The sequence below is a fragment of the Bombina bombina genome, chromosome 2, assembly GCF_027579735.1.
Source record: "Bombina bombina isolate aBomBom1 chromosome 2, aBomBom1.pri, whole genome shotgun sequence".
Taxonomy (NCBI): Eukaryota; Metazoa; Chordata; class Amphibia; order Anura; family Bombinatoridae; genus Bombina; species Bombina bombina.
Window position 1 is genome coordinate 1,203,293,525 of NC_069500.1, and position 8,841 is coordinate 1,203,302,365.

Here is an 8,841-nt window from a genome sequence, read left to right on the forward strand (position 1 = left end):
CAGATTTCTAGCTATTATGTATTTAATTTCCAGTTATCTTGGCTCACCTAGCTAATACTCACCAGTGAAAACAAAGCAATAAAAAAAGACAGAGAAATATACTGGAAATAATATAGTCAATTTAGTATTTTTCGTCCAAATTTTGGGGAGACTGATTGTTGAAAATGCATATAGTAGTGGAAAGGGAATGCATTTTGCGTTTTCTAGACTGCAGTATGACAGAATTCAGAAAGTGATGCTTTTACTTCTATTAAATATAAAAAGGGAGATGCACTCAGCTGAGACAGAACAAAAGCTAGAAACACTTCCGTGCCTGTTCATTTTCAGTGCCACTCAGGTTGCATACTTTTTTAGCACACTATGCCCCTTCACAGAGAAAAAATATCTTGTAGCATATCAGTCTGACCCTGCCCAATGACAGTCAATTCTTCTATGAACAAGAGAAACAACAACCTCAGACAATCGTTTCGGCCTTCTGTGGGCCTCATCAGTGAGGTGCAGTCGCATCTCTCTAAGAGCATGTGTGCAAGGAGTCCACGTCTGGTTTCCCCTTTTACTCTTAGGGAGACCCAAGAGCAATTTGCATAAATGTAAAAAGAGAGAGATGCACTCAGCTGAGACAGAACAAAAGCTAGAAAAACTTCTGTGCCTGTTTATTTTCAGTGCCACTCAGGGTGCATACTCTTTTAGCACACTATGCCCCTTCACAGAGAAAAGAGTATGCACCCTGAGTGGCACCCTAAAATGAACTGGCACGGAAGTTTTTCTAGATTTTGTTCTGTCTCAGCTGAGTGCATCTCTCTCTCTTTTTATATTTATGCAAATTGCTCTTGGGTCTCCCTAAGAGTAAAAGGGGAAACCAGATGTGGACTCCTTGCACACATGCCCTTAGAGAGATGTGACTGCACCTCACTGATGAGGCCCACAGAAGGCCGATACGATCGTCTTTGGTTGTTGTTTCTCTTGTTCAGAGAAGAATTGCCTGGTATTTCGGTGCTGGACTGTTATTGGGCAGGGTCAGACTGATATGCTACAGGATATTTTTTTCTATTTGAAGGGGCATAGTGTGCTAAAAGAGTATGCACCCTAAAATGAACAGGCAAGGAAGTTTTTCTAGCTTTTGTTCTGTCTCAGCTGAGTGCATCTCTCTCTTTTTATTTTTATGCTTTTACTTCTATTGTCATAAGATGTTCCAACATTGCTTTGTAGGGTAAACCCTGAACTCTTCAAGAACCAGAACACTGTTAAAGGATTACTTTCCGTTATAATGTTTAAGCCAAACAACTAACATATTAAAGTTAATAAACATTAATTAAAACCTACTGACCTATATTTTCTCCAAAACGAAGTTTCATAACATTCTAAAAGTTATATCTTTTATTTGCCAATGATGTCACGTTATCCTGCCCACTATTTTCAGCACTGCATGTTCAAACTACTTAAACCAATGAAATTGTGTTTAAAGCGCCATTTTGAAATCTAGGTATTGTAAACTGATTGGTACAGAGCAAAGGATACCCGCGGAGTGGGTTTGGAAAACAATTACATTTGCAGACAAGATTTCTGATATACGGTAGAAATATGTTAATGAAATGCTATTGATAAAAAGCGTATTTGGGGTAGTTATTTAGTAACAGGCATAGAACATATTTACTTACAGTGGCCCTTTAAGCTGATATGCCTTCACTGTATTGCATTAATCAAACTGAAACCTTTGCTGGGAAAAGACCGTACAGTGTCCATATAGAATAACAAACAACTGATCTTGTGGTCTTCAACTCTTCTGTTATTTTAACATAAATATGTCAACATCTAGCAACATCCAGTCTAGGTAGAATTGGATTCTTTGAACCATGCAAATCTTCAACAACCCTGGTTGAAAATGTTGCACCTCTATATAATGCTACCTTCTTCTGGTGTAAAGCTAAGTAAGTAAAGCTAATTTACCAAGGAGGTAAATTTTACTTAGAGGGATAGTCTACTTGATTATTTTATTGTTTAAAAAGATAACGCCTTTCCTACCCATTCCCCAACTTTGCACAACCAACATTGCTATATTAATATACTTTATAACCTCTAAATATCTGTTTCTAAGCCCCTGCAGGCCACCTCTTATCTCAGTGCATTTTATTAGCTTTTCACAGCCAGACAGGGCTAGTTCATGTGTGCCATATAGATATCATTGTGCTCACTCCCATGGAGGCATGCAGGACTAAAATGCAAGTTTGTAAAGAGCACTGATATAAGAGGGCAGTATGAAAAGGCTTAGATACAAGATAATCACAGAGGTAAAAAGTATATTAATATAACTGTTGGTTATGCAAAATTAAGGAATGGGTAATAAAGGGATTATCTATCTTTTTAAAGTGGACTGCCCCTTAGCTCTGGCATTTTGGTACTGATTAACGTATACCCAAGTGACCAAAAATAGACATAATGCTTATAGTCGGTCATCTGGGAGATGTTTCACACCTCCTGTGCCAGTTTGCAGCCTTCGCTTCCAGCTGGAGCACTATTACATGAGCATTTCAACCCAGCTGCCAGGCACGGCCTTAGGAAATCTGCGCAACTGGTAGCTGGTTATTGGAGGCCTTATTCAAGATTTATGTGACTCTCTCTCCCTAAGTGGGTGGTGTTCCTAGGGGACTTCAATCTGAGGAATACAAGAGTGTTTTAATTGCACCCTGCCCTTTAGTGCTTCCCCATTGGGGTTAATACATAACAATATAGCCGCTTCTCATCCCATCCACATGGCACTGAAATTTGACTGTATATTGGAGGTACACCCCTCCATAGACTGCTCTTAATGGTCTCACACATTATTCAAACAGCTATATAGTTAAATTAAAAGTGGCCTGTGACATCCTCACCTTAAAGAAAATACCTGTCACGCTCAGGGTTAACATCTAGAAAAGATATGAGCTGAATTAGTTTAATGGCCACAACTGCTGGGTATCATATGAAAGTAAAGAAAATAGTTGGTGTGTAGCAAGATGTTACGATAAGGTATAACAAATATTATATGGAGTGCAACAATGTTATACCAGAAGTAACAATTTACTAGATTTGATATACAGGAGTTTAGATCAAATCTCCCTATAGCTGCCACCTGTGCCGTGAACACTAAATAAGTGCAGCAGGGAGTGTAACCTGATATCCTGAGAGGAAAACAGAGATTTAAGCAAACCTTATTTCAGACAAATACTTAATAAGCCAAAACTCTGTGAGCGGAGCGAACAAGTAACAGTTAGATAACAACATTTGTGACAGGAATGTTGTAAACTTACTTAGGACAGTTTGAGTGGCATATGCGATATAAGTCTTCATAATATGTACAACAGGCATAGATTTACTTCTGAGTAAAAGTTCAGTCTTACCGGAGTTTGTCCTGTGGTTAGGTTTAACCTGTTTCTCAGTAGCGGGCTGTGCACAGCGTTGGAATGAAGCCAGGAAGTGAACGGCTAGCGTGTGACGTCACCGCTGAATCGAAGACTGCAGCTGAAAAGGTTTGAACTCCGGTTCTGTGGAAGGCAGGAATAATCAGGTAAAGTTACAGCTTCGGTTCACAAAGTGAGCTTTAAGAGAAAACTGAGGTGGAGTCCAGTCGAAGTTGAAGGGAGAATGCTGTAAGTGAAACAGCGTTTCACAGTAGATATCCAGCACAGTATATGCAGGAGATTTCGGTAGTGAAGTTCACTCTAAGGAGGCTCAGTGTCAAATGAGAGTCACATAGAACAATACTAAGCAATGTATGAAAGCCAAGAAGAGGCTTAAATAGGGAGGAGACTGATAGAAGTTCAACAATTAAAGGGACAGGTGTGCACAAACCTGACATGATCCCCTCCTCAAGGAGCAACTCCAGGTGCTCAAAATGCCGGACGGTCTGGATTCCTCTGATGGAACTGAGCAATGAGACGAGGTGCAGAAATGTTGGTAGCTGGTTCCCAGGAATCCTCATCATGAGAGAAACCGCTCCAAGACACCAGATATTCTAAGCGACCCCTGCGCTTACGGGAGTCAAGGATAGATCTGACTTCATATTCAACTTCAGGGTCGATAGTGAACTGGGGAGGAGTAACGGATCCAGTAGAATTTCTAACTTCTCTATATGGCTTAAGAAGGGAGACATGAAATGTCGGGTGAATCTTTAAGGTGTTCGGCAATTTGAGACGAACAGCATTGGTATTTATAACATGTTCGATAGGGTAAGGACCGATGAATAGAGGAGAAAGCTTCTTTGAAGGTGTTTTAAGGTGTAGATTTTTAGTAGAAAGCCAAACCAGATCTCCTTGAGAGTAGACAGGTGGGCTTGTTCTTCGTCGATCATAGTATCGCTTGTAGGACAGTTTGGCATCGTTGATGGCAGCTTCAACAACTTTGAAGTTGGAGGAAATACTGGCGGTCAGGTCAGAGATGACTGGGGAAGCTGTTTGTGAAGAAGGTAGTAACTGAAAATTAGGATGAAATCCGTAGTTAACGAAGAAAGGTGTTTGACCAGTAGTGGAATGTAGAGTGTTATTGTAGCAGAACTCAGCATACGGCAAGAAATCAGCCCAGAGATGTTGTTGGGAGGAACAGAACAGTCGTAAAAACTGTTCGAGCCATTGGTTACACCTCTCAGTTTGACCATTACTTTGTGGGTGGTATGCAGTGGTCAATCTCCTTTCAACTGAGAATGTTGAGCAGAATTGAGACCAAAGTTTGCTGGAAAATTGGGTACCACGATCGCTGAGTATGGAAGTTGGGAGTCCGTGATGCTTAATGACATGTTTGAGGAGAAGATGAATAGTCTCTGAAGAAGTTGGCAATTTAGTATAGGAAATGAAGTGGCACATTTTACTAAATAGGTCCACCACTACCATGATAGTGGTATTTTTTGACGACTGTGGGAGATCCACAATGAAATCTAATGCAATTTCAGTCCAGGGCTTTTTCGGTGTTGGGAGTGGTATTAGTAATCCATAAGGTGGATGTTTATCTCTCTTGGATACAGTACAAATAGGACATGACAGGACATGTTTTTTAACGTCGTTGGATACTTCTGGCCACCAGTGGTTCCTTTTCACTAAGTCCTGTGTCTTGTGAAGACCTGGATGTCCTGCTAAGTTTGACTCGTGAACAGAGTGAAGCAAAGTCGATCTGAGAGATGGTGGAATGTACAGTTTGGATTTATAGCAGTAACAACCATCAGAGTTTAATTGTAGAAGATGTAATGGTATTGTAGAGTCTTTAGTTTGTTCCTCTTTTAATAAAGGAACCATGTCAAAGGTGAACAGTAAGAACTTGTCCATTGGAATAAGAGATTGCTCGGTTATGGGAGATATGGAATCAGTGGTTATCCGTGACAAAGCATCTGCTTTTTGTTTTTTTCCGGATGGACGATATGTAATCAAAAAGTTAAAACGTGAAAGGAATAAGTTCCATCTTACTTGTCTAGAGGATAAGGTTCTAGTGCATTTCAAATACTGCAGGTTTCTGTGGTCAGTATAGATCAGTGTTGGGATCTTAGTGCCTTCCAATAGGTGACGCCAATGTTCCAATGATAACTTTATAGCTAACAATTCTTTGTCACCTATCGGATAGTTTCTTTCTGCTTCGTTTAGGGTACGAGAAAAAAATGCTACCGGATGAAGTGGTTTAGAGATGTTTTCCCTCTGGGATAGTACAGCACCAATTGCAAAGTTGGAGGCATCTACCTCGAGCACAAATTGAAGGTTTGGGTCTGGAAAATGTAAAATTGGTGCTGACGTGAATTTCTTTTTGAAGAGATCAAAAGATTTTTGAGCCTCTTCCGTCCACTTGAATGGTACATTAATTTTTGTAAGACTAGTCAGGGGAATTGCAAGTTTAGAAAAAAATTTTATGAACTTGCGATAGAAATTCGCAAAGCCCATGAAGGACTGAACTTGACGTTTGGTCTTTGGAGTAGGCCAGTTTAGAACTGCTTCGATCTTATTGTTCTCCATTCAGATACCTGATGGAGATATTTCATACCCGAGAAAAGTTACACTTTGGGAATTGAATAAGCATTTCTCTGCTTTAGCGTACAAGTGATTTTCTCTGAGCCTGGATAGTACAAGTCTAACATGTGTGATATGTTCTTCATAAGTTCTTGAATAGATTAAAATATCGTCTAGGTAAATAACAATGTAGACATCTAGAATATCCCTGAATAAGTCATTAATTAGATGCTGGAATGTTGCGGGGGCATTACATAACCCAAATGGCATGACGACGTATTCGAACAACCCGTAGCGGGTCCGAAACGCCGTCAGCCATTCATCGCCAGATCTGATGCGAATGAGGTTATAAGCTCCCCTTAAGTCTAGTTTTGTAAAGTACTTTGCACCTTCCAATCTTTCTATTAGTTCTGGTATGAGAGGTAACGGATAACGTTTTTTTATGGTAATTTTATTTAGTTGACGATAATCTACTATAGGTCTGAGGGAACCGTCTTTATTCTTTACAAAGAAAATTCCTGCGCTAGCAGGTGAGGTTGAGGGACGGATGAAACCTTTCTTTAAGTTTTCATCGAGATAGTTTTTTAAATGGGTGAGTTCTGGAGTTGAGAGAGGGAATATATGTCCACATGGAATCTCAGAGCCCGGTAAGATCTCAATAGGACAATCGTATTTCCTATGTGGGGGAAGGTTTTCAGATTCTGTTTTACTAAACACGTCTGCATAGTCTTTGTATACCTCAGGGATAGGGTTTTCCTGTTTAAGCTCAGATGTGTGTAAAACAGTAGCTGGAAAACAGGTGCTTGTACAATATTTAGAATTAAAAGAAAGAGTTAAAGCGGACCAATTTATTTGAGGGTTGTGTGTAGTAAGCCACTTAATACCTAAGACCAGGGGTGATATAGGAGATGTAATCACATCGAAGGAAATATACTCCCTATGGTCACCGGTTGTAACAACTAGCAAAGGTACAGTTTGGAATTTTACTGGGCCACTTGACATAGGTTCCCCATCAATACCCCTCAAAAACACAGGAGACCTTTTTTGCACTAAAGGTATTTTATTGACATGAGTAAAGTTTTTGTCAATATACGAGGCTGTAGCTCCGGAATCAATAATCGCGGAAGCGTTGAGGCGATGATGCTCCCACTGTAAGAGAAGAGAGATATTCAAATAGGGGTGTAAACAATGTTGGGTAGTTAAACAGTAAGGTGGAAAGTTATTCTTACCCTTGTTCTGTTTTAAGAGGGAAGGACAATCTCTCACTGTGTGTTTATCAGAGGCGCAATAAAGGCAGAGGTTATTAGTTCTTCTCCTGGTTTTTTCATCTTGGGATAAGGGGCCTTTTAGAAATCCTATGTCCATGGCTTCAGGAACAGATTTAGACACGGATGGTATATTCTGTTTTTTGTTATAAGTATCCTGATAAGATCTTTCTGCTTGCCTTTCTCTAATACGTCTATCTATTATGATAGTGAGAGCCATTAACTCCTCGAGAGTTGGAGGAAGCTCAGATCTTGACAACTCGTCTTTTATAGCATCTGAGAGTCCTAATCTAAACTGATTTCTCAGTGATAAATTATTCCACTGAGAATCTTTTGCCCATTTTTTAAATTCGGCGATGTAATCTTCAACTACCCTTTTTTTTTGTTTTAGACTTCTCATTGCATTTTCGGCTGTTAACTGTTTATAGGGATCCTCATATAGCTGGCCCATAGCTGTAAAAAAATCCTCTAAGGAATTTAATATGATGTCATTATTCTCGAAGTAGGAGTTAGCCCAGGTACGAGGCTCACCCCTTAAATAGGAGATAACTGTGAGGACCCTTGATCTGTCATTAGGGTAAGTATGAGGTCTAAGAGAGAACATTAGGAGACAGGCATTTCTGAAGTCTCTGAACTGAGACCTATCGCCATTAAATTTTTCGGGGGGACTAACTTGTGGTTCAAGGACAGGTACCCTTTTGTCCACAACATCCCTTATGTAAGTTTTTAGGGTGTCATTTTCAACCTTAAGGGCACTGACTCCTTCAGTTAGCACATCAACCCTCTGGCTCAGGGTCTGAATGTGTGCATTGATCCCAGCTGGGTCCATTTTGAGGTATGGCTTAGTATTATGTCACGCTCAGGGTTAATATCTAGAAAAGATATGAGCTGAATTAGTTTAATGGCCACAACTGCTGGGTATCATATGAAACTAAAGAAAATAGTTTGTGTGCAGCAAGATGTTACGATAAGGTATAACAAATATTATATGGAGTGCAACAATGTTATACCAGAAGTAACAATTTACTAGATTTGATATACAGGAGTTTAGATCAAATCTCCCTATAGCTGCCACCTGTGCCGTGAACACTAAATAAGTGCAGCAGGGAGTGTAACCTGATATCCTGAGAGGAAAACAGAGATTTAAGCAAACCTTATTTCAGACAAATACTTAATAAGCCAAAACTCTGTGAGCGGAGCGAACAAGTAACAGTTAGATAACAACATTTGTGACAGGAATGTTGTAAACTTACTTAGGACAGTTTGAGTGGCATATGCGATATAAGTCTTCATAATATGTACAACAGGCATAGATTTACTTCTGAGCAAAAGTTCAGTCTTACCGGAGTTTGTCCTGTGGTTAGGTTTAACCTGTTTCTCAGTAGCGTGCTGTGCACAGCGTTGGAATGAAGCCAGGAAGTTAACGGCTAGCGTGTGACGTCACCGCTGAATCGAAGACTGCAGCTGAAAAGGTTTGAACTCCGGTTCTGTGGAAGGCAGGAATAATCAGGTAAAGTTACAGCTTCGGTTCACAAAGTGAGCTTTAAGAGAAAACTGAGGTGGAGTCCAGTCGAAGTTGAAGGGAGAATGCTGTAAGTGAAACAGCGTTTCACAGT